The 27,923-nt window shown below is 36.4% G+C and overlaps 1 protein-coding gene and 1 long non-coding RNA gene across 3 annotated transcripts in view; one reads left to right on the top strand and one right to left on the bottom strand.

Annotated features, from left to right (window-relative positions):
• Positions 1 to 27,923, bottom strand: part of KCNH7 (potassium voltage-gated channel subfamily H member 7) — a 481,489-nt gene that overhangs the window by 450,816 nt on the left and 2,750 nt on the right. The gene's annotated exons all lie outside the window — the stretch shown is intronic.
• LOC125171893 (uncharacterized) lies at positions 1,400 to 27,923 on the top strand. The gene is made up of 7 exons (XR_007154483.1): positions 1,400 to 1,569; positions 3,998 to 4,208; positions 14,800 to 14,928; positions 17,321 to 17,457; positions 21,425 to 21,666; positions 23,018 to 23,143; positions 27,805 to 27,923. It is a non-coding gene; the product is annotated as an uncharacterized LOC125171893 (long non-coding RNA).

Below are 27,923 nucleotides of genomic sequence, written 5' to 3'. Positions count from 1 at the left end.
GTCAGGCTCTGTGTTGACAGCTCAGAGCCTAGAGCCTGTTTCGGATTCTGTGTCTTCCTCTCTCTGACCCTCCCCCATTCATGCTCTGTCTCTCTCTCTATCTCAAAAATAAATAAACGTTAAAAACAATTAAAAAATAAAAAAGAAAATACTTGGGTTGGAAAAACATGAATGAAAATTCAGAAACCTGAGTGCTTGTGCTTGTAGGGCAGGGATAGACTGTTCTGGAGAGAGTAGAGGGGGAAGAGTGTGAAAAGGTGAAAGATTAGAGAAGCTAGACCATTTCAAACTGTGGGATCATGACAGGAAGTCAAGTGATCATGACAGGAAGTCAAGTTAAAATAATAACTTCATTATTTTAAAGGAAACACAACAGGAAAATGAAAGTAAATTGTACATAGTATGTGTAAATATGGTTTCAGGAAACTTCTTTCAAATATGTGAGTGGATAGCACAGTGTGTGTGTGTGTGTGTGTGTGTGTGCGTGTGTGTGTGTGTGCGTCTGTGTGTGCGCACGCTCGTGTGTGTGTGTGTGTGTGTGTATGTGTGTGTGCGCGCGCGCACATGCCAGGTTACAATATAAAATATATTTATTTTCTGGTCATGGTTTAAAAAGTTTGAAAAACATCAAGCTGCAGAATGGAGTTCATTTATAAGAGACCCTTGAAAGTTACCATATCAACAGAGACTTATGGGAAGCAGAAAGAAATGGGAGGTCCTCAGATATTTTCTTTAAAGTGACACAAGTTGAGATCAGACTGGCAGTGAAATATAAGATAATTAGAGTGAGGTTAAAATGAGCATTAGGCCTTGGGAAATGGTATCTAACTACAGTAAAATAATAGTTCTACAGGTAAGAATGCAGAGTTCAAAGTACAGATGAAAAGTCAACAATAACAATAAATAATTAAGATCCAAAGACAGTAGAAGATGAGAATACAACAATCAGAGAGGAAGAACACTACAATATCAAGAAAGATGAGAAAGGAGAGTTTCCTGGCATATATTCTGAAGAAGGGCAGGCTGACCTTGCAGTGAAAATATCCTTAATGACCTTTGAGAATGCAGTTTCACTAGAATGTCTGGGATTCAAAGATTTCTGGAACTCAAAGTTGGAGAGAGTGGTATGGTAAGGAAATGCAGAAAGAGGGTTGGCAGAAAAAAGAATCTAGAACTCTCATGTGGAAAAAAAGAGACCAAAAACAGAGAATAACTAATGGGAAAATAACAGCTACCTTCTCGACCCTCCCTCTGAAACTTAGGCAATATCTTTGCATGTTCGAAGTCAGAGAGGACAAAGACTATGGAGACAGGGATTGGAAATACTGAAGGTGAGGAGATAAGTCAGAAAATACGGCAAACTGTATAGTTAACATTAGATTGTTTTTTTCCCAGAATCCAAACAGGACCAGGGATAACTGGTACACGCTAACCTTCAATTCAAAGAAAGCTAAGATGATCACACATAAAAATTAAAGCCAAATTTGCACTCTTCTGCTCTGCCAGAAGTCTTCCTCACCAGCTGCATCCCTCTCTTTCTGTATACACAATAGTACCTCTGAACAGTAGGTAAGAAAATTTTATTAGAGGGGTTGTAAAATATCAGGCTGCCATCAGGGGTGATTGGTGAAGCTCATTAAAACTTGGGGTGAAACTCTGAAAACCTTTAGATCAGCACTTCATGTCCATCATTCATTCTCTCCCAATTGTTGCTGGGAAAAGCCATAAGGGCACTAGAAGACTTAATTATTTCCTATCCACAATGAATCACTGCTCACACAGCTTTACAAATTTAACAATTCATCCATATTTCTCTTAAGTCTGTCATTATAAAAATTTGATTTTCATATTGGTGTTCTCTTTTACATTTTATATACCAAATATGACAGAGTATTTAATAAACCATGCCCTAGCATTACTTAGAACTTTGGGAGAAATCTGAGTTGTAGTGAATGGTCTTATCAGTAATATTGTCTATCTCTTTCAAGACTGCTCTAATAACTTCTAAACTCCATTAACCAAGAAATCTCTAAGCAGACATGCTAATACGGTTCACAAAAATTCCTAGGCTTTTTTTTGACTGAATAGCTGATATGGAGACAAATTCATATGGGCGGCAAAAATCCAGCTACGGTAAAGAAAAAAATTGTGAATCATACCACCAATAAGTTTTTGATAAAAAAAGTACAAAAACCTATTATTTCAGGTATGGGTGATATAGTCTTTTTACATTTCCTGTTAATAAGTAACTCCCCTCACCCACATAACTATTCTAATACATTTTCTATAGGAGTAGACAAAGAAATTTACCACACCAATCTTTACTAATGGAGGCCTGCATTCAAGAAAGAAAATCGCTAAACACTATGCAGCCACTAGTCGCCTGAATTTCAAGAAATTTTGAAAATTCTGGTGTAAAACCAGAATTCTAATGACTATTAGGAAATAATGTTAAACTTCGGTAATAAATAGCAGTTTCCCCTCATTCTGACTTAAACCTTATGAGCCCTACTTATATACACACTGTTCATACTGATAAAAAAAATCCATGTGTAATAAATAGTATAAAATAATGGTGCATAATGTGGTATTTGTATATGATATATATATACATATATATATGTGTCTATGTAACACACGTATATCCACACATATATATAACACATGTGTATATAACACATATATATAACATATATATGTGTTATATATATATATATATATATATACACACACACACACAGATACACACACACTTATGTGTGTGTATATATAACGTGTGTGTGTGTGTGTGTGTGTGTGTGTGAATGACTTTCAATTTGGTAATTACACCCAGTATAGCCATCCCTGTTAATAAAATTCCAAAACATCTCAGCATACTTTGGTAAACAGCCACTAATCATGGCTTTCTGTATGCTGCCCGCCCTACCCTGGCTGCACCAGATCCCATAGACTACCACGTGATCCAGCTACTAGGGGATTATTCCTGGCACACGAGAGACTGCCAGGATCCTGCTCCAGCATATGCTTGGTTGGCTCCCTACTTTTCTGGGAAGTAGTCTTTTCTAGCTAGTGGTCTGTTTGATCTAAGTCCATGTCTTACAGATTGATTAATATTTCTTCTCTCTTCTTATATAAGTAAAACAAAACAAAACAACCAAAAACAAAAAACCTAGCCAAAGCACTGTTATGATTCCCAACCTTAGAATCCTTTATCTTTTAAAGTACTATACATGCATTTCAGTGGCAGTTATACTGAGTTTTAATTAGTTTCTAATCAAAATGAGTAATAAGATTTGTATTGGAAGCTACTTCAGTAATGAACCCTTCTATGTTTAGATTTCTCAAACACCTTGTGCTATAATGTAACCCTTAACGAGAAAGAAACTAGATTATTGAAATATTATATTATGAAAACTTCCTCCCCTAACTATCATTTAGGAATTAAAGGGAAAAATGATTTAGAAAAAAACAAGCTACAGACACCTAAACCTTCAGATAAAATAGATAACATGACTCTTGATACCATTACTTTTTCAGTGAGGCAGAAATACTTCAACAGAACATATACACAATTAAAAAGTTAAAGTAACTAAGACACAATCTATCAAATGAAGCTAGTAGCAAATGGAATAGTGTGTCTTCAAAACACTGACCAGTCACCCACCCAAGAGATGGAGTTTTAAAAAAAAAATGAATGTTTCATTATTTTCCACAATTGGGCGAATTAAGAGTGCAATCAGCAGGGCAGATCCTGCAGGAAGAAAATATCATTAACTGTGGTTTCTTTAATTGTCCTACCACCAGTGTCCTCTTAGGCACAACTGGGAGCCAAAAGGGCACAGAATGATAATAGTTTGCACCATGGTGGTGCTTCAGATAAAGTGTAATCTCTAAAGATTGTACTCAATTTCTGAAACTGTAGTCAGAAAAACACAGACTCCAAAAGTCTAGCTGTAACTAGAATGTACCGTCCTCAGTTAATTTTTTTTCTCCACAGTGAACATGAATTGTCTTCGTGGCACAGCTAAGCCTGAATGATGTTAACATTTCACAGAGACACAACTACAAACATTCTCCAAAACTATCTGCAACAGCTCATTACCCAAAACTACCTGCAAGGACTCATAAAGCAAAATAAGTCAGACTCACCAACTTAAATGGATTAATATTGTTTCATTTCCAATGTCCCTGTCGATGCTCTGTGAGATGTGAGTTCCTTTCTTACTGACACTACTGCAGTGTCATTTTATGGCAAATAGTGATGCCTTACTATTTTAATATACAGTACAAGTAGCACCATTCCTTCTCAAGGGCTTAAATCAATTTATAGATTCATACACTTCATGTATTATATTGGAAAAAAGAAAGTGTTATGAAAGGTTGTTTAAAAAGCACCAAAAGAGCAAATGAAATGCTCGGCAAGGAAATACAAAGCTACATGATTGTTCAAACTCAGTAAGAAATGCCAATTTGAAATTCAGGCCAAGTGTTCCTCGTCTTCAAGGAAGCAAAAACTGACTCTGTTGATACTTGTAAGAGTATTGGGGCGCCTGGGTGGCGCAGTCGGTTAAGCGTCCGACTTCAGCCAGGTCACGATCTCGCGGTCCGTGAGTTCGAGCCCCGCGTCGGGCTCTGGGCTGATTGATGGCTCAGAGCCTGGAGCCTGTTTCCGATTCTGTGACTCCCTCTCTCTCTGCCCCTCCCCTGTTCATGCTCTGTCTCTCTCTGTCCCAAAAATAAATAAACGTTGAAAAAAAAAAAATTTAAAAGAGTATTGTTTGTTTGAGTGCACGAGCAAGAAGACAATGGGGAATCAGCCCTATTTTAGAAATTGGAAGATACGGGCCCTGGTCTTGATTTCAAGTGAGCTTGGACAAGTTGCTTGGCCTTGCCTCCTCTGTAAAATAAAGGTTTTCGAAAGAGAGAAGGAAGGGAAGCGGGGAGGAAGGGAGGGAAAAGGGGAGGAAAAGACGCAGGCGGGAAGGAAGCTGGTTAGTCAGTTTCCATTTGGGGAACTGCTACTCTGGGCCAGGAACCATTTGTCCACTTCCTAGAAAGTATAATGCGGGATCTGAGTTCCTCACCATCTTAAAATTTTGTGATTCTGCAGCAGTTCATCTTTAGATACTATTGTTTTAAATAGATTTTAAAACAGGGGGGAAATGCCATTATCATCATTATCTTATTTTCCATGAGGCTTAATGTAGTTACTTCACCAAAGAGATGAGGTGTGGAAGGCAAAATCAGCCCCTATTAGCTTCTACTTTTGAAAAAGTAAATCTGTTGTTTGGAACAAAGACCTGTTATCTATAGAGGGTAAGTTCTTTTATCTGTGTATCTGTCAATATATGGTCTCACACAATAAGGTATAATGAATTCCAGTGTTGCCGCCTTTGTTACAGAGACAATTAGGGTGTCCTGTTATCCATTATTCATCACTCTTGCCTTAGCTCCAAATAGAACAGCAAACACATCTAAGGAATAAATATTCTTCACACTGAAGAATTCATCCTTCTGGGATCACCATGTCTAGTCTCAGATAACCCTCTTGAACTTGTGCTTGTCAGAGATTTCATTGGCATGTTTTCTTTTGAGGGGATGAAGCAGGAGTGTTTCTCTCTCTCTCTCTCTCTCTCTCTCTCTCTCTCTCTCTCTCTTAAAACATTCTTCTTTCTATTATTCCCTCATTGACTTGAACCAGTTTTCCTACCCTCCTCACTTTCCACATCAGGCCCATGTATGGGTTTTCTTTGTACTTCACAGCTTTGTTTTCCTACATATTTTCCCCCATTCTCCATCTCTACTTCTGTTTTTTGCCTCTTCCAGTAACAGAAACAAATACGAACTTTGTCTTTTATACTCTGAAAATTATATTTTTTACAGGAAGTAATCTCTCCAAACATTTCAAATTTAAAGACCAGAGATCCTAATCTAATGTTTACTACAATTAAAGGAGAGAATATACCTTATCCTCTTATTCTAAACATGCTGGTTCAGTTTAGAATGAAAGGAACAGAATTACCAGTGAATCCTCTGTTTAAAGCAGTGAAGTTTTAAGATTGCAAACCAATAAAAGTAATCAGAATGATAGTAATAAAAAATGAGAGGGGTGCCTGCATAGCTCAGTTGGTTAAGTATCTGACTCTTGATTATGGCTCAGGTCATGATCTCAGGATCGGGAGATCAAGCCGAGTGTCGGGCTCTGCACTGGGAGCGGAGCCTGCTTGACTCTCTCTGCCCCTCCCCTGCTCTCTCTCTTTCTGTCTCTCCCCAAAAGAAAACACACACACACACACACACACACACACACACACACAAAGAGACACATGAGAGGCACCTGGATGGCTCAGTTGTTTGAACATCTGACTCTAGGTTTCTGCTCAGGTCTTGGTTCTAGAGTCCTGGGATCAAGCCCTGAGTTGTGCTCTGCGCTGAACATGGAACCTGCTTAAGATTCTCTCTCTCTCTCTCTCTCTCTCTCTCTCTCTCTCTCTCTCTCTCTCCCCCCCTGCCTCCTCCCTCCCCCAAAGCTTGTGTGTGCTCTCTCTCTAAAAATCAATCAATAAATAAATGAGACACATGACATTTTTTCCAAAGATATAAATATGCAATAATAATCTTTAGTGATCTATCACATGACAAAATAATTAGGATATAGTTCAACTCTCATTATGATAAATGTGAGCAAACACTCCATCATTAGGAAAATCTTGTGAAGTAATGCAATCGTGTATGCACTAGGTTTTAGGTATGGTTTTGAACTGATCTTACTCTATTAAACATAAAGAGGAATAAAAGAAAGTAAGGAACACAACAATTGGGTCAGAATGCCCTGATTAATTATGCATACTGAAAAGCAAAGGGGCACCAAAGGATGGCCACTAAGGAAAACTGGCTTCCCTTTGTGTCAGTCTCAAATGAGTCAATAAAATATTAAATCTACATCTCAAACACGTCTGTCTCAGCTCTAGCAATCACAAATAAACTTTTCTTTCTTTAAAATGTTATTTTTTTTTGAGAGAGAGAGAAAGAGAGAGAGAAAGAGAGAGAAAAAATTGACCGTGCGCACAAGCCGGGGAGGGGCAGAGAGAGAGGGAAACACAGAATCTGAAGCACGCTCCAGGCTCTGAGCTGTCAGGGCAGAGCCTAATGCACGAATTGTGAGATCATGACCCGAGCCAAAGATGGACACTTAACCAACTGAACCACCCAGGTGCTCCATAAAGACATACTTGTCAATTTAATCAACACTATACCTTGGGGGCAGCTATATTAATCTCAGTATAGCTATACATTTAAACACGCTTTCTTTCAATCTTCAAAGAAAGCTGGGCCATTTTAGATTGCAGTATTTTGGTGAAGAAGAGATGTATGTGACCACATGAGTAGCATGTATGTATCTTTTGGATTACACGATTTCCTATCACTTATACTCTCTAGATCAAAACATTCTAGTTAGAAATCTGCCTTACTAAAGAAACCTTTTCTACCATTGCATTTTCCTCTACTGACATTTGTCTTATTTTAGTAGAACTCTTTGGATCTACATTTAACAACAACAACAAAAACAAAAAAGGACTCTCATTAAAACTGCCATTCCTGCCTTACCCATAATAGAATCTTGAAAACTATAAGCAGAAATCAATAGAGAGTACCCAACCCTGAAGGACTCAGGGATTGTTGAAGATCTGTTTGTTACTTAAAAATAAAAATAATGTCCTTAAACAAAAGTGAAATACCATTTACTAATGTAGGAAAGAAAGAAATACAATTGGTTTAGATATAGTTTTAAGAGGATGACATAAGGATTTCAAATTATGAATTACCACTGTTACCAAGGGTGAAATTCGATAGAAAATAGGCCACCACATAGTAAAGCAATAGATTTAGTGCCTTTGAGGCATTACTAAAATCTGAGAGGCCACTGGGGAAAATAACACAACTAGTAGCTAATCAAATGTGTAACTCTTATTTCCAAATACTGAAAATAAATCCTAGTTGGTATTTCAAGATACTTTTAATGTCTTTCATCTTTGAAAAAGAAGACAGGAAATGAGTTATTGGTTGTGATTTTTACTGCTATGATGAAAATCCAATATATAGACTACTACATATAATGTTAATTCCCCTATACATGAAAGTAAGTGCCCTGGATTTGAAGATTGTGTTTCCTTTGATGCATTTATTTAAGTCATACTAAAGTCTGTGTAATGGTTGTATGGTTATAGAAAAAACTATGTGACTGTGAATGTATATAGTGACTTTATTATATTCAGGGAAAATGTATATACAGTGAAATGGAAATTTAAATATACAATCTGTTAAGTATGGACTAATATAAAGACTCATATAATCAACACACCAATCAAGATCTAAAATGTGTCCATCACTTCCAAAAGTTTCTATGTGCTCCCCTCCAGGCCGTTCCTACTCCCCCTACCCCGCAGGCAACTACAGTTTTGACTTCTATCACCATAGATTAGCTTGTTCTTCCTAACTTTGAGCTTTATATAAATAGAATTATGCAGTCTTTATTCTTTTATTTATGGCTTTTCTGCTCAACATATTTATGAAAATCATTTATAATGTTTCTCTTTCATATGAATGGTTTGCTATTCCTTATTGTTGACTGGTATACCATTGATGGTTATACCACAATTTATTTAACCAAATGCCTGTAGATGAACACTTGGGTTGTTTGCAGCTTTGAGCTATTATAAATGAAGCTACTATAAACATTTTACACAAACCACTTTGCGGACATATATCTTCATTTGTCTTGGATGAAGACCTACTAAGAAGAGGAATTGCTGGATCATAAGGTACATGCATGTTTAATTTTATAATGAAACACTAAACAGTTTTCCCAAGTGTTCATACCATTTTGTAATCCCACTGGCAATGTATGAGAGTCTCAGTTGCATCACATTCTCACCAACATTCGATGTTGTCTTTTAATTTGATATATTCTGATGAGTGTTAAGTAGCATCTTACTTTGGTTTTAAATTGCATTTCCCTTTTCATGTGCTTAGTGGCCATTCTGTATTTTTCTTTTGTGAGGTATCCATATGAATCTTTTGCCCATAATTTTTATTTAGGCTGTTTGTCTTTTCATTACTGATTTGTAGACATAAACATATATTTATTATATGTTGTATGTTATATGTTATATAGTATATAGACACATCTATTTAAAATATAATTCCTTTGTCAAATAAATGAATTGATGATATTTTCCTCTCAGGTTATGTCAATTTTCATTGAAGTACATAAATTTTCAATTTTGATGATGTCCAATTCATCATTTTTCTTCTAATGGATAATGTCTTTTTTATACTTTCTTAGAAATCTTTGCCTACTCGAAGTTACAAACCTTTTTGTGGTTGTTTATTTCTAGAAACTTTATAGGCTTAGCCTTTATGTTTAGATCTACAAACCATATCAAATTAATTTTTGTGCAAAATATAATGTAAGGACCAAGATCTACTTTTTCTTATATATTTTTCTAGTTAATCTAGCTCATTTGTTGAACAGATTGGTGTTTCTCCCCATTGAATTACTTTGGTGCCTCTATCAAAAATCAATTAACTATATATGTGAGGATCTATTTGTGGACTATTCTGTTCCACTGATCTATTTTACTAAACTATACGCCAATACTCTACCATCATGATTACTGTAGCTTTACAGTAATTCTTAAAATTAGGCAGTTAGAGTTCTCCAATTTTGTTCTTTTCTGTAACTGTTTTGGCTACTAGATATCCTTGGCATTTTCATACACATTTGTGAGTCAACTTGTTACTTTATATTTAAAAATCTATAATTTTGGTTAAGATTATACACTGATTTGGGAAGACTAGACACCTTTACAATATTGAGACCTCCAATTCATGAACATGTAGTATCTCCTTTATTATTTGCTCCTTAAGTTCTCTTAATAATATTTATAATTATTTTAGTGTAGATGCTTTGCATGTTTGTGTTACATTTATTATATTGGTGCTGATTTTAAGAGTATTTTTAAGTTTCACTTTCTAATTGTTGAGCCAAACCATGTAAAAAAAATGGCAAGACAAGTGATGAAAGTAACATCACCAGTAATGGGACAAACTGACATTAGGTGCTTCTGGTGATATTCTGAATAGGACACACCATCAGTTATATTTTATACATGACAAAAAGCCACAATCTGAATTAAGTTATGATGATTTGCCAAACAAATTCAAACTGAACATTCTATAAAACAGCAAGCCCTTATCCTTAAAGAATGTCAATGACAGAAAAGACAAGAAAAGCTGAGGAAATCACTCACTCATCCATTTAAAGGGGACTAAAGAGACATGACAACAAACTGCAATGTATGATATTGGTTTAAATCCTGAATTGTTAAAAACAAATTAGCTAAAAAGCAATACAGGGACAACTGTCAAAATTTGAAGGATATACTAAATGACAGTATTGTATCAATGTAAAATTTCCTGATAATTTGATAATTAAGCTGTAGTTACATAAAGGAATTTTCTCATTATTAGTAGAAAAAAATACTGAAATATTTAAGGATGAAAGGTTCATGATCTGTGCAAGTAATTTTCTTTTCTTTTTTTAAGTTTATTTTTTTATTTTGAAAGAGAGCACGAGTCGAGAGGGGCAGAGAGAGATAGGAACGGAGAGAATCCAAAGCAGGATCCACATTGACAGCACAGAGCCCAATGTGGGGATCAAACTCACAAACCATGAGATCATGACCTGAGCCGAAACCAAGAATCAGACATTTAACTGACTGAGCCACCCAGGTGACTCTGTGCAAGCAATTTTCAAGTGGCTCAGCAAAATAAGTAAACAGACATAAAAGAGCAATGTGTATATGTCATACAAAAAATGTAGAGAGAGATAAAGCCAAATTGTAAAAAACAGCTGAATCTGTATATTACAGTAATATGAGAGTTCACTGTAATATTTTTGCAACTCCTGTGTAGGGCTGATTATTTTTGAAAACAAAAATTTTAATTAAAGTGATCATAGCAGAATCAGACATATGGACCTTTACCCATAATTTTATTTATTTTAAAAAATTTTTTTTTTCACGTTTATTTATTTTTGAGAGAGAGACAGAGCGTGAGGTGGGGAGGGGCAGACACAGAACCCAAAGCAGTCCAGGACCTAAGCTGCCTGCACAGAGCCCTACGCAGGGCTTGAGCCCACAAGCCATGAGATCATAACCTGAGCCGAAATCGGATGCTTAACCAACAGAGCCACCCAGGCACCCCTCAAAATTTTAAAAGGATAATGTTGATCTGGGTACCATTTGAAAGATAGTAACACATCTTGCTTTCCAGTTGCCAAAGCTTTTGCCATGTTCAGCTCATTACACTTTGTTTGGACGCAGGACACTGTTTCCTTGGAACAAAGAGCTGAGAAAGAATGCAGGCTAAGGAACAAGAAGAAATTGCTCCTAAACCAAAACTAGATGCTGCTTTTTCCTGTGACAACCTTTTCATTAAAGCTAAATTGAAAGTAGTGCTGACTTGAAAGCCTGTGCGTATTTTTTCCATCATAGTTCATTAAGAGGGGGAGACATTTCAGCCAAAAATATGATCACCCACCAAAATGCAACTTCCATTACCACATATAAATTCTTCAATTTATTTATTTAGGTGTTTCTTTATTCCATAAACTTTTATTTAGGAAACATAAAGCGAATGAGACTCCACAGATGGACAGGAAAACAGAGCAGTGTGGAGGGTGTAATTCCCCATATCCCCATTTATTTTGCCCACACTCTTCTGGTAATGTTTCATCACGGGCAATGACCTCAACAACCAACAGCATTTTTTTAAAAAGGCTGTTAGTAGAATCTGGGAGGAAAGAAGGGCTTTTTATCATTATTGTTATTTATAGCTATTTTTTGTGGTTGTCTTCCCTTTTTGGATTGTAGCACTGCAAAAGCTAAATTTGTTTACAAACCCAATATTCCCATTCAAAGATGACTTCTTTCATGTTTGTGTATCTGGAAAAATACAAACAATATGAGAATCCCAGTAGTATTACTTTCGCTTAACTGTCCTCTGCATAACAATGTCTTATGCCTTAATTTTGATTTTTTGATAATTACATCTTTCTCTTTAAATTTGGAAATACCAATTTCCACTTAAACTCATGAGAACCAATAAGTGTAGTGTGTACTGCCAAGTCTGAATGATTTAATTATTTTTAAATTGTTTTTATTAGAATGTTAATAACTTTCTGCTTTAATGCTATCTGTCCCAACTTCTCTGGGGTTGTTCCTCCCACTTAATAGATATCCTTTAGACAACAAATCGTAGACACAAAGGAAAGCTAATTTTATCACAGGATTACAAATAGACCAACACAAATGACTAAGGCCTGACAGAGAAGCTGGAAAAAAGATGGTTGGTCACACACCCTGTGCACACCCATGCTGTAACAGATTCCAAGATAAAGATCCTTTTTAGGACTTCTGAGAGTCAGAGGTATTTTATAAAGGACTGTTGGCATTCAACAACGAGCTCAGTCTCTTCGCTTTTAGTCCATTCTGCTCTCATGACTCACTGTGGTTCATAAAGTGGCTGATGTTAAGTCCTTTACTAAGAACCTTCAACATGGTATTTATAGAAAGATTCATTTGTAGTCTTACTTCAAAGAGGTCAGCAGGTGCAATATACGCTTTGGAGGAATTCTGACTCATTTCTCCAGATTGCAAGATACTGTCTTTGTCTACACGGTAAGCATTTTAGGCATCACAAGAATGAGTAGCTACACTTTTAAACTCACTACTTTCAAAAACCTACAAAATGTTCATGAAAAGTCTGTACTATAGAATGGTATACATTTTGAAAACCTGATACACAGTGCCAGATATAGGTTGTATTTAGAGTGTTTATATGTCCAGTTTGTCTGGACAGTTCTGGATTTTTCCTATTTTCTTGGTATAATTATCAATAACCTCCCCCTTTACTTTAAAAAGAATCCTACTTTGGATGATAGATTATATGGTCACCTTAGCTATATTTAGGTATTTATATCCATATATTTTCTTCCAATCAGTTGGTTTCTATTAATTTCACATCTTGGTTCTAAATAAGATTATTTCTAACTTCCCACGAAATCCTAGGGGGGAGGAAGGGTGGACTGAACTTACACCTCATTGTGACTTGAACTTTTGCTCTCAAAACACAGGTTTCTGGAATGCCATTACTAGAATTGGTTGCAATGTAGCTGAAAGACAGATGTGCACAGAGCCCAAGCTGCCCAGACTGCTGACATTTTCAGGGCAACCACACCTAAAATGAGTTTCAGCATTTCAAAATAGGTCTAAGAATAAATTATAGGTCTAAGAATAAATTATACAGGATTTGACTGAGGCCATATTCTCCAAGATAAAAATCTCTGGGATTTCACATGTAAAATGTTTACAAAACACTGCTGATTTCTTCCTTTACCTACTGACATCAAAATTTGGTTCACATTTTTTATTCAGTCACACATGCAGCTCTAAATTTCTTTTTGCGCACAACACTCAGTGAGTATATCGACTTAATATGCATTTTAACCCAATTCTTTTTCACACATTTTTTTTCCTGTTCATATTATTTTATTTGTTAACACTTATATTACACTTACTAGGTACTGGGAGCTGTTGTATGTGCTTTTACATATATAAACACATTTAGTCCTTGCAAAACCTAGAAGATAGGTTCTAGTATTACCATAGTCCCCATTCACTGATGATGCATCTGAGGACAGGGTAGTTAGGTAACTTGAAGATCACACAATAAATATGTTCAATATTTAGACCCAGGCACCCTGACTCTAGAGTCCATGACCTTAGCTACCATGCTATGCTCCCTCTGTATCATCGTTTTCCAATAAGCAAGAGATGACTTCCACTTTATTGAAGCAGTAACTGACAGATCAAATGGTTAAGAGAGTTTGCCTCATGTTTATATTAATTCATAATATTTAAAGAGATTATGTATTGAGTAGCTACTTTTTGCAAGGCACTGAATTAGGCGGTGGGGAAAGAGGTGAATTCGTTTCTAAAACACCAGCGGCAGGCATCTAACTGCATTTAAGAAAAGAAAATCCGAAGCTTCCAGATTTAAAACGTTTGCATGCCTGAAATCAAGAAACAATTGACGCTTTTCTGTCAAGAAGGGATGTGAGTCTACAGATGTGTACACTGTGTGTGTCAGGGCCAACACACGGACAGGAGGCATGCTCAGTGGTGTTCTGGAGTTGAGTCCATAGGCTCTGAAGGAAGACAACGTGTACTTCAAGTGCGGCTATGTTATATGCTACTTGAGTCGTTTCGGGAAGTTTATTGGCTTCATCTTTCCAATCTGTAAAATGGGAACACCTACCTCACAGGAAGTTATGAGGATTAGAAAAAAAAAATGAGATTTTAGAAGAGTACTAGCACATTGTATGTGCTCAATAAATGATGGTTAATATTATTTAAAATGCTCAAACCACACTTTATTATTTAATCCAGATCAATTATAAAATAAGATATAAGTTGCCACAGATAATTCAACAAGCCCAGTCTTAACTCACTTGCAAGATACCACTATGCACAGATGTAAATAGACTAAAATCAACAAAAAGAACACCAACCCAGGATCTTATTTTCTCTTAAGTTATGCTTAAATTAGTTGTAGTGATGGGGAAGGGGTGATTTATTTCAATTCTAGAACAGAGGGACTAGTAGCAAGGAGGTCCTGCCTGATTATATTTTCATGTCGTTACTTAAAACATTTTTTTCTCTCTTTTTTTTTTAGTCTATGTTTCTTGGATTCTTTAACATAAGTTAGCACATATGACTTCTGCTGGAATGAAAATGATATGCCTGGAATTTCTTTTGTTTGCCTCTTCCAGGTAAACCAACATGCAGCTAAAGTAGTTAAGAGGTAAAAGTTTCATCTTCATTCTTTATATTTTAATTTTTAAATTCTATAACTTCAGATATTCTAACTAAAATCTCTAAGCCTTCTCTTCTGGAAAAGAAATGTTTTTAAATGTTACTAGCAACTTATCAAATGCCGTATGAGAAATATTTATGAAAATATGCTTGCCTATTCTTTTACACTTGAGATTAGTTTTCTGAGGCTGAGCTGTAGCTCAACCAAATATTTATCTTTATTTTCTATGATTGAAGACAAATCAAGAATGACATTACGAAACTTAGAGTAAAGATTTAGAAAACATAATCAGTATCCATTACATTTTCAAAAAAATTTAGATTAATAACAAAAAGTACTAACAGAACTTTTTATATGAAGTATTCTCTGGAAGGAAATTCATTGCTGAAGTTATTGGCATCCTCAAAGGAGAGAATAATTAAAACAAAATGTTGTGCAAGTCACACTATACTCACATTGCTGTGAATACATTTAAAATAATGAATGTTGGTGGGTATGAAATTTCAGTAGGGCTCACTACTGCTTCTGCTCACTCTAGAAACATGAACTGCAAAGAAACAAGTCCTGCCATTTTAGAGTGAGAACTGAATAGAAGCCAGCTAACAGGACAGTTGAGGCTGTGCATCATTAGTGGCATTTTTGTGTAGTCCTTCACTCAGGGAGCAAATTCAGAGAGGAGCAATCTGGGAATCCATAAATCCTACTGAGCCTTGGTTAAGTGACATTCATTATAAAGAACACCTGGAGGGAAGACCCGAGAATTGAGTCACAGCTAGAAAGATCAGATTACCTGAGCTCTGCATGTCTCGGTTAAGTAAGGCAGCCTAGGAAGAGAATGATCTTTCTCTGCAGTCATTTCGGTAGTGTTATATTGGAGAAAGTTACAGGTTTGTCAACACTATGTGGAGTTTCTTTCGCTTGCATATTTCCCACATATTATTGTGTATTTTGAACATTTGATGTCATTTATAGTTTACAAGTACATTTTGTATCTGTTACATAGTATTTCAGCTGAACGTTTATTATGAGTTTTACTATCTTTCATGTCTATCACTTCGAATCTAAGCAAAACTATAAATATTTAAATATGTATATATATATATATATGTATATATTCAGATGCAAACTACCAAATAAAAACTCTTTCCACTAAACAAGATTTTAATTATAGAGAGATAATACAAAATACTGAAAATAACTTCAAATCCAACTTATTCCAAAAAGAAAGGAGAAAATGCTCACAGAATCCTGTTAAGTAGCCAATAATTACTACTAGTTTCTGAATGTGAGGCTTGGAAAACTGTCAGCAAGTTACTGAAATGAAAATGTGAATGTGAAGAGCAGTTTTTGGAAAAGTGACCCTGGTGTGGGATGAGGCGTCCAGTATGCACAATCAGCTACTTGGGAGACTTCCATAGCTCCCTAGGTTTGGCAATACTGAGCACTAGTTTCTTTAAATAAGAAAATAAATGGCCTCAATGGTTTCTACATGTGTTTTTCAATAAGGATTGCAGGTTAAATTCAGTGATGGAACAGTAAGATTCTATTTTTATTGGGTCAAAATTTTTTGAAAGAACTCCCAGCTTTACATGGTAAGTGTGCACAAGAGGTACAAAAGGTTTTTTTTTTTTTAATGTTTATTTTTGAGAGAGAGAGGGAGGGAGAGAATGAGCAGGGGAGGGGCAGAGAGAAGGAGACAGAATCCAAAGCGGGCTCCAAGCTCTGAGTTATCAGCACAAATCCCGATGCGGGGCTCAAACTCACAAACCACGAGATTATGACCTGAGCTGAAGTCCGACGCTCAACCAACTGAGCCATCCAGGTGCCCCAAGGTACCAAAGATTTTTAAGATACACATATTGTTTTACGCAACAAGTATACCTCTAGGAGTGAGCATTAAGGAAAAAAAATAGCACAAGTGTGCAGGAGAGACAGACTCTTCGTTATGTGTTTACAATTGTGAAAAGTTGATAATAAAGTATCGTTGGTAATATTTTATTCCCTTTAGTGTAATACTGTGTGAATATTAAAATAATTTATGTACTGTCCATGTGTTAAATGTTATATATTCATTAATTTCTCAGTGAAGAAAACAGGCTACAGCTTGGTATACACAGTGCTATCCTGTGTGTGTGCATGTGTGTGTGTGCACGCGTGCAAGTGTGTGCTCACGTGCACATATGTGTGTGTAGAAAATACACTTATTCTTTAGGTTCAAGATTATTAGGTGTTTTTTTTTCTATTTGTTCTCTGTATTTTCTAATTTTTTGACAAGGGAGTTAAATCACTGTAAGAGAGAGTGGAGATATGAAGTCCTTGTTGAGGTGGTGAAATCCTGTATCAGGATGTGACTGATGAAGTGTCTGCTGATACCAAACAGGCCTTGCGATCTCAACTTACAACTCTGGGTTTGGGGAAAAGAATGAAATGTGTTGGGAAGCCAATGTAAGTCTGAGGATGTTCCTGGTATTTACAGAAAGACTACAGAAAAAGACATCAGAATAATGGCAAGGATTTGTAAGTATTTTATTATAAGTATTCAACTAAGGAAATTCAGGGAGGGCTGGGATTGCTTCAAATGTGCATATATTATTATAAGAACAGGTAGACATGTTCTTTCCTTCATTGATGTGAAGATCCCCCATCAGAATCTGCTCCGTAGGCATTAAACATCAATCTAGACTGTCCTGACCCTTTACCCCTCTCCTTCTAAACCAACTGAAGAAGGGTGATTAGTTATGTCTTTTCAGGAAGAGAAACAGGTCAAGTATTAGAATAAATTGCTTCATGATGCAGAAACCATATGGCAGCCAAGTTACTAAGTTAATTATTAAACAATGCGGGTTTTCAATTTTTACAATTCTCATACCAAGCAAAATGACTGGCACAGAATGTTGAATGAAGGAGACTTCTGTAAAACGTGCCACCTAGCATTTTCATTGGCAAACAGTGTATCCCCGGGTTCTTTCAAATTTATTTTTTTCTCTCCCTCCATTGCCTCTTTTTTACATAAGAGCCTTAACAAATCTCTTCAAGTTCAACACTGAGTGAAAGAGACAGACATAGAAACAAATTATTACAAGATAATTTCATAAGTGTTCTAACAGAGATAAGAAAAAAGTGTTAGAATATGTGGACAAGGTTGCCTGAGGGATTTAGAGAAAACCATGCACAGGAGAGGGTGGTGGCCTCTGGGCGGAAGGAGCTCAGAAGCACAAGATAATTGGGTGTGTAGCAGAAACTGAGACTGACATTTGGAACCAGGATGAAGAAAACTGGAGGTATTTTAAATAAGCCGGAGACTCCCCACCCCAGAAAGTTTATGATTGCCCTTTTATTTTCTATTAAGATTTTTTTTAATGTTTATTTATTGTCATGAGAGAGTCAGAGACAGAGACTTGGCACAAGTGGGAGATGGGGAAGGCAGAGAGAGAGGGAGACACATAACCCGAAGCAGGCTCCAGGCTCTGAGCTGTGAGCACAGAGCTGGACGCAGGGTTAGAACCCAGGAAGCACGAGATCATGACCTGAGCTGAAGTTGGAGGCTTAACTGACTGAGTCACCCAGGCGCCCCTAGGATTTCCCTTTTAAATACCAGTGGTGGATCTTGTCAAATCGCATAATTTTCCCAGGAAACAAAACTCTTTTGTGGGAAGAAGAGGGTGAGAGCACAACGGAGCTCCTGCAATTGAATCACGATACCATAAGAATTTTCTTCCACACTTAGATAAGGACTAGACAAATAGTAGTTGAGGAACCCTTAACTAAAATGTCCCCCAAATCTACCTTGACTATATAATCTACAGTCTCAAACAGGGACATTTTGAAAAGGAAAAAAGGATGCCATTAATAATTATGCAAAGATTTTGGCATACACTGGCTATCCTCATTCTATTGAAATTGAGCATCCTACCACATAGAGATCCATTTTGAATGACATAGTTCTGTTTAAAATACAAAATACCTAGGATAAAGCTTGCTTCATTCACCTTCTGGTTCAAATTAATTGAAGCAGATTCACACCTCAGGTAATCGATAAAAGACTATAATTAAGAACTACAATTAGGACATCTAATTACGAAATCGGGTGAGGTTTGAACAGTGTATCATTTGGAGGCAATAAAGTTTGCAAGCACAGACAAATTTGGATTTTAAACTCATCTCCACTTTCCTCTGTGATGATCAGTACTTTACTTAACTTCTCTGAATGTCAACTTAACCTGTAAAAAGTGATAATATCTACTCCCAAAGCTATCATGAAAATCAGATAATGTAATGTATATAAAGAGCCAGTCACAAGATTGGAACTCAATTAACATTAGTCCTTTGGGAGAAGAGTAATAACGTGGAGGGCTATGGTCTATAAACTGCAACCACAAAACTTAAAACCGGGAGAGCATATCCCTGTGTATACAGGACCTAAATGAATATACAGTTCAAGAGTATCTGATTAAAGAAAAATTGGTAGTAAAATTGGAAGAAATTTTTCACTAATTTAGCTAAGAGAAGTAATGGGAACCTGATGAAAAATTATTCATACAACATATGATGTCACGTAGCTCTAACACTTATTTTATTGAATTGATGTAATCTTAGTATATTAAAAAACCCAAGGATTGTGATTTCAATATGTGATCTTTTCTGACACAGATGGATTTTTATTTTTTTCTTTTAAATTTTTTTAATGTTTATTTTTGAGAGACAGAAACAGAGTGTGAGCAAAGGAGGGGCAGAGAGAGAAAGAGAGAAAGACACAGAATCTGAAGAGGCTCCAGGCTCTGAGCTGTCAGCACAGAGCCCGATGCAGGGCTCGAACTCACAAGCCGTGAGATCATGACCTGAGCTGAAGTCAGACGCTTAGCTGCCTGAGCCACCCAGGTGCCCCTATTTTTTTAAATAAAAATACCTTAGTTTGTCCTCATTCTTTTTTAAGTTTATTTATTTATTTTAGAGAGAGAGAGAGAGAGAGAGGAAGAGAGAGCACGAGCAGGGGAGGGGCATAGAGAATGGGAGAGAGAGAATAATCTCAAGCTGGCTCCACACTGTCAGCATGGAGCCCAATGCAGGGCTCGAGCTCACAAACCACTAGATCATGACCTGAGCCAAAACCAAGAGTCAGATGCTTAACTGACTGAGTCACTCATGCTGTTTGTCCTAGATCTTATTCTCTACTTGATCTTTGAGAAATTGATTATGAAACCACCACGAATTTTATACTTTTTGTCATCACTCTAATCATCTTGGGTCATTAGTACAGACTTCACTGAATATAATTAAGAAGGGTGTTTTGAACACAGAAGTCAAACATCAGTATCAGAAGCAACAACCATTCTAAGTTACCTCCAACCCAGGCAGTTATTACATGTTTCTCAAAACCAATTAATTATTTCAAACATGAAAGAATCCATGTCTTAGGAAAACAAAATCAGACAAACAGAAACACTCCCAAATGGAGCTGTCTGGGTGGCTCAGTCAGTTAAGTGTCTGGCTCTTGGTTTCGGCTCAGGTCATGATCTCACAGTTCATGAGTTCAAGCCCTTTGAAGGGTTCTCCACTGGCAGAGTGTAGCCTACTTGGAATTCTCTCTCTCTCTCTCTCTCTGTCCTTCCCCCACTCACACTCTCTTTTTCTCTCAAAATAAATAAACATTAAAAAAAGAATTCATTATTTCAAAAAAGAAAAGAAAACACTCCCAATGATTGTCAAGAAAGAAACAAAAACGAAACAGAACAGAAAGAAAAAAACCCAAATAAAAGCAGCAACGGTGAGAGTCCACCTGCTGTCACAATGGCGTCTGACTGGCCACCCAGAGAAAAAAAGCAGGTAAGCAAGAGCAGCAGTGTGGCTGTAGCAGCCTCGCCAGACCCCGCATGGCACAGTCTAGTTTAGATGAGTTTGCAAACAGGAGCCAACTAAGGGCAAAATGCACCCGCAGCTCTCTCTCACTCCTCTCCATTTCTCACCCACCAAGCACCAGCCGGGCTATCTTATCCATTTTTGAAATAAAAAAAAAAAAGTGTGAGACAATTCTACAAAACAATGGAAACCACAGAAAGGAGAGTTTGTTCACACGCAGACCTACTTTAACTGAGAAAAAGGCCCAGGGGGTCGTCTCAGCCACCATTTGAACTGCCCACAGAAAGACTACTTTGGTTTTCTTAATTAGATATTTCATATAATTTAAAGGACTAAAAGAAAAATATGGAATGTTCTGTCATAGCAATAGGAGCCTAGCACTTGGATTTCTCTTAACCCACCTGTGTGTGACAAGTGTCAATTTCACCTTAACTGTTCAGTAATAGGACAAATTTCCTCACGATGGTGATTAATGTCTTACTGCTGTCTGATTCGATTGTTCCTCAGTAGTTCAGCACTTTTGCTAAACGCAGATAGCACAGTAAAGAGAGAGAAAATGTTCATTTGACAATCATAATTAATAATAATGACTTTTATTATTGCTAATAAACTATCTTTATTATTTTAGATTTAACACCCTCATTACTAAGTGGCCCTGAGAGCAAGCTTCACTGTCAATTAAGAATTTTCAAGAAAACATCAAGAAATAAAACGTCATACTAGATATAAAATGCCAAAACTGTGTAACTTGTGTGGTCAATACAGTATGTCAAACACAGAAATAAATTCAAGACAGAAAAGAACAGGAGAGAATTTGGGGTTTGGCTATTACGGAGAGATTGTTGGAGAGCCATTTCGATGCGGTGCTGAGTGAGTGCCACTTTGGTAGTAACTGATACTAATTTTTGGTTAATAGCTTCTAACATTTTATCAAATATTTCTAGCTATCTGCAGAGTTGTAGGCTATAAAGATGATTTATACCTTAGCTTATAAGCAAGGAAATCTAGTTACTGATGAAATTCAGGTGAAAATTCTTCTTAACATTTTAGAAAGTAAGAAAAATCGAAGTGTCACCTAGTCTCCATAGCTCACGTTTCTCATGCGTCCTGATCTCAATTTGTTTCTTGTTTCCCCAGCGTCATGGTACCATTTCTTATCCTCTCTTCATTCTTTGTGTGAATGCTAATTGAGCATGTACTTCACACCATGCACTCTTCCATATATTCCGGACATGGAAATTAGTGAGATTCAATATTTTCTCCTAATGAACTTTAAACAACAGATGGTTAACTACAATAATATATAATGACATACAGCACATTCCAGGTGCTACATTGGAGTTTAGAGCCAAGTGTTGTGAAGACACAGAGAAACGTTAAGTAGTCTGGAGCAGGCAATGGGATCATCAGAAAAGACTTCACAGAGAAGTCTTTTGATCGGTGTTTGGAAGGCAGATAATGGTTTCTTTAGAGTGAGAAGCTGAGGGAAAGGCAATCTATTCATTGAGGTTTTGAACTGTTTACTACAGATGAAAGAAAACTTGTGAAGGGTGAGCAAAGCCTCAGTGACATAAAAGTGCATGGCTTATTCGAGAAACTCTGAGCAGTCAAATATTATTGAAACATAAGATTTGTAACAGAAATGGACTTGGCAAGATATTCACCTAATAAATATTTATTAAGTACATATTATGGGCAAGAGACCAAGCTAGAAATAACGCTATGTATTTTATTGTATACAACACATCCAATTACCCTAACAAAGTGGATGTTATTCTCCAAGTAGGTATCAGGAAATAAATGAGGTGCAAGTAAGGGAAACTTGGTCAGACCTGTGAATCCAGCTGGTTCCTCTAAACATACCCTACTTAAAAACCCAAGTGAATTCAATTCTGAAAGGGACAAAGCATCCTTTTAAAAAGTCTATAACTTTATCCTGAGAGTCTTAATGAGTTAAGATAGGTGTTTTAAGTCAAGGTGTATCATAAGAGCATTTAGCAGCAAATATGGCAAAGTGGTTAAGGGATCAGGCATCACCACTCTAAGCTGTGTGTGATTTGGCAAATTAATGTCTCAGGGTCACAGTGTTTTTTCTTATAAAATGGGGATGATGAGAGTACATATTTTATGAGACTGTTGTACTCATCATTTAATATATGAAATTTATTTAGAGTGATGCTTGGCTTCAATAAGTCATCAGCGTATGGGATTCTTGTTTCAGAAACAGCTCTCTGATGGCACTGTGAGGAAAGGATAGCAGAGGCAGGAAAACTTCAATCCTCAGTATTCCAGAAGAAGAACAAAGAGGGCTTCGACTATAGCATCTGGCAGTTATGGAAAAGTAAAGGTAACACTGGGAGATATTTCAGGGGTAAATATTGAAAAAAGTTTGTGACCAACTGGTTTGGGGAGAAGAGGAAGGAAAACCCAAAACAGAAAACAACCCCGAGGCCTCTAGTTTATATGGCCAGATGAATGCTGATGTCTTAACATTTCATAGTCCAACTGCTACTTCCCTGTGAATTAATTATCCTAGGACTCTCCTGGCTGCTGAGTGCCCGTAATTGATTTAGAGACTATTTATAGTGAAAAAATAAAAATAAAAACAATGTTGAAAGCCAATAGAGGCCAGAGAAGTCAGTTCCTCCCACTAAGGCTAGCCTGTCCCTATCACCCTGAACTGACCCTGTTCTCAAGTCCCTTGGGTGTGAAAATAACTGAGCAGTTATCTCTGAAGCTGGCGGACAACACGGCTTCTAAGTTTTAGGACCAGAGCTGCATAGAGGTACAGTGCTGGTAGGTGGTAAAAAGGGGACTGAAGAATGTAGCCCAACTACCATTTGGGGACATTTTGTTTTCACTTGGGACAACAGTGAAATCAAGTTTTCAAATTGTGAGGAGGAATGTTTCTCGAGAATTCTTAATTTCTTAATCAATACACTGATCATATTTAAGTTCTATACAATATCCAGGGTCCATGAGATGTCACAAACTTTAGGTATATGAAAGAAAATACATTTTAAGGTTACTGTTGGGTGAAACATGAGAGTGTATAAAAAGAAAGTTAAAACGAACACCAAAATAAATTCTAGGCAAGACACTCCCTGAAAATTTTTCTTATCACTTGAATTACACATACACAGAATATATTTCTTCCATTCTTCTATAAAAGCTACCGTCTGTATCTCTACTACACAATTCGGGAATTATGAAAGCTGAATATTTTACATGTCATACAACACAGAAGACTGTGATAACATTTATTTTTGAGCTATTAAGGCTTTAACTGAACTACATTGTTTCTTTAATAAGTTAGTATTGCATGTAAATGAGAAAAGGAGACAGGAAATACACAAAAACAAGTTTATTTTACAGTGGGGGGATAGAGGAAGAGTGGTAATTAACCCTAAATTCTGTTCTCCATTTATATAAAAGCTTCTTCATTTCATGGTCTATACATTCTTTTTTCTTTCAAAACAACTTCACGAAAACATCTTGGGGTTTCGAAGATAGAAGGGAATGTTAGTCACTCCATAATGCAAATATCCTGAAAGCAGAAATGAACTTGTGTCCTCTTTTGCATCTCCTCCTATTGTTCCTCTAGCGCCTAAAACACTACCTTTAAGAGAGGTGGTGGCACTCAGCACACATCTTCACCTTTCCTCCCAACAATGAAACACTTTCTATAAGGTCTTTCCAAATAACCCTCAGAGATGGTAGATTTAATGTTATCAAACCAAAACCTCTTTTGAGTCTAGGTGAATCAAACACTGCCTCTGGAACTTTGTCCCAACATGACTGGTGCCCTGTCTGGATCACGAAAAGCCTTCCCTCAGCCTCTTCTCATCCTTTAGTTCTTTGACGGCAAGGCAAAGATCGGCACATTTCTGGTTTGTTAACGAAACTGCCATTGTACCATGTCTGAGAGCATAGCAGCAAAAAGACAGGAATGCTCCAACCTCTAAAAATGAAGCATTGTATGCCCTGTTTTCCGACTGAGTTAAGACATGCATTTATTTATTTACTTTGGAGAAACAGACTTTGATTTTCCAAATGTTTAGACTTGCTGGATAATTTAAGGTAAAAATCACATGTCTGCGTATGCCTGAAGTGGACAAGCACATCAACTGCTAGTTCTCTTTGAAGAGGAGAACTACAAAACCTGATGAGCTACAGGTAGCGGAGAACTACAAAACCTACACACTCCAAACCTGATGAGCGATAAATTAAAAAAAGAGGACCAACTTTTCTGTTTCCTTGCTATTAACATCACCTCCAAACTATGATCTAGTTAATAACTGAAGCATTTGTTATTCCTCAATCTAAGTTTAAAAACTGTTTGTTTGTTTGTTTTTTCCTAAGTAAGCTCTACTTCCTACGAGGGGCTTGAACTCAAGACCCCAAGCCAAGAGCTGCATGCTCTACTGACTGAGCCAGCCAGGCACCCCTAAAAAGTTGTTTTAAAAGTGAATGCATTACCCTATTAAAATACATGCCCATCCTTGTATAAGCCTCTGCATAATTATAGTTTTGTATAATTAGAGCTTTATGTCAAAAGATTTACAGCTTTATCACCTCAAGCAATATTTCACAGCTGCCAAGAATGATTTATGAAATAATGACTTAAACTGTAAAATAGAATCCTCAAAGGAAGGGCTGTCAAATATGCCTACTGCAAATAACTAGGCTTTTAAAAATTGATATTCTGGTAAACAGCAAGTTCAACGGTACCTGGTAAAATCACATAAAGTAGCATGGAAGGAAGTGTGGCTTCATGAGGGGGATCATGCAGCTGATCACACACTGCATGTATGTGAACTCATGGCGTAGATCATGGGTTCAAACTGCGTAGAACACCTCTGGCCAGTTTGGAAAACAAGCGTTCAGAAGTAAAACCAAGCTTATGGTTTTGCTGCTCTAGTATGAGTGACTGGAAAAAGTGGAAACAGAATATCTCAACTTTTTGTTACTTTGTTCACTGTGCTTAGTACATTCCTATCCATATTCCTGTAAAGTGCTAAATAGAGAATAAGTAAAGGAAGCATTTACTGTATATACTTAAGAAACCAAGAAACTCCCCAAAGTAAATTAGCTCAATAATAAAGAAGTAAGGACACTGAAAAACAAACCAATACAAAATGTTGGTGATTTTATCCCTTCCTGATTTTATAAATGTAGGGTGCCAGGCAGGTCTCTAAGGGCAAGTCTTTCAAAGCATTTGAACTTCACAAGCTCTGACTGAATTTGCAGTTGCCATGTGAATAAAACCAATGTACTTTGAAGATTCTATTCAAGGTATCTGAACTAGTCTCAAAAACACAGGTTGATTACATTGAGAGCAAATTGGGCTGTGTCTTCACAATCTAAAAATATAATAAAATTAATCTTTTTCTTTGGAAAAAGAAAAATAAAAAGCTTGGCCCATTATCTCACATATCTCATATCAATAAAAGTAAAATAGGCAGCATTTGGCATTAGCTCTAAAGATTACCAAGTCTTTGTAAACTGACTCAAATCTGAAAATGAAGCCAACAGAATCAAAATCATCACCAAAGGTTAATATTTATATAGCTAAACAAGCTTCTAAGTAAAGATTCCTTTTTTAAAATGAGAAGGTTTTAATTCATATAACCAAGTGCATCACTCAGATAGAAAGATTTGCATTAGTCAATGTACCAGGAGCATCTTCGCTGTAGAAACTTTTACATTCATGTTTGTGATTCTACCTTAAGTTGCCTTTATTGGGTATTCTGAGATAACTTCATGTGCTCACATTATACAAGTTACACAAGGTTTTGAAATATCACCATTCCGCGTGCCATATAATAAATAACAACTTTCATTTCAAAATACTTTCTGAAAAATATAGTGAGTATCTAAGTGATCCTGACAGTCCAGATTCATTTTATACTTAAATTCTTCAAGTTTAAAAAAAAAATACTGAAATATCCCAAAAAACATAATGATCAAATGTGGACCAGCATGCCCTGCATAATCACAATATAGATTGTGTCAATATCATGATAAATATTCAGATGGGGAAAAATGTCAGACAATTAAATTACTCCAAAAGCCCAAATTGTTGGCATCAGATACACACACAAAAAAGATGGGTTTCATTTGGATAGTGAGAGCCTTAGTCCAAGAAATGCTTTCAAGACAACAGAGCAATTAGGCTATTTCTAGCATGCCAACACTACTGATTGAAAAGGGGGGGAGGGATGAGAAGTTTAAAAGCAATCTCTATGTTGGTTGATAATCATATAATTGTTTTCATTGCAGATTGATCCAAAGTTATACAAACCTGTTTTTCTAATCATAGTTTGTCACATATACTCACATAAGTTGATGTTAAGGAAAAACCAGTAATTAAGAACTACATTTTCTATCATAAAATATTTAATTGTAAGAAAATAAGAGGAAGGGTTAAACCTTTTCCCTGCTAGAATTTCTGCTGTGTATTTCATCAAATGATGAATCACTATATGATATAGGTTATAACAGATTATTTTCTCATTTGTAAAACTTAAGAGTTACCTAAAAATCTGACTATATACCCCTCTGCCTCAATGATTTCTGCCAATGGAAAAAAAATGGTAATGCAATATCAACAAAACCAACCACAGCATGCATTTTAAATGATTTACATTTAAGCACTAAATTGTCAAATATCACTGTGTATATTTGAGAATGTATATTCTTTTAAAGGGGTATATATGAATATTCATACATGTGAGTTCATATGCTATATATGGTATGTTTAATGAATGCATGTCTATTAAATGGATATTTGGGGGGAACTATTATAGGTCTATTATATTATACTCCCATAGCAAGCCTGAAAGGAGGGGTGCCCTTGAAGTTGAGGTATGACCTTAAGTTTGAGATGCCAGTTTTGTTGCAGCTATAAAAATGATTACTGACAACTCCACAGTATCATAGCTCCCTTTGCCCATTTCTTATTTTAGGACAAATCTTTAACAGCCTTTATTATTTGAATATACATAGGTTTACTGGACCAATTCTTCACGTTCTTACATATCACCTTAATGTTACATGAAAAGGAGCAAAAGAAACAAGGGGTGTTGACTATCAAATAAAGCTGAAGAGCCAAGAAACATTTATAA

This window comes from Prionailurus viverrinus, chromosome C1, assembly GCF_022837055.1.
Source record: "Prionailurus viverrinus isolate Anna chromosome C1, UM_Priviv_1.0, whole genome shotgun sequence".
Taxonomy (NCBI): domain Eukaryota; kingdom Metazoa; phylum Chordata; class Mammalia; order Carnivora; family Felidae; genus Prionailurus; species Prionailurus viverrinus.
The sequence above is the reverse complement of the archived record's forward strand: the minus strand, read 5'-3'. Positions and strand labels throughout refer to the sequence as shown.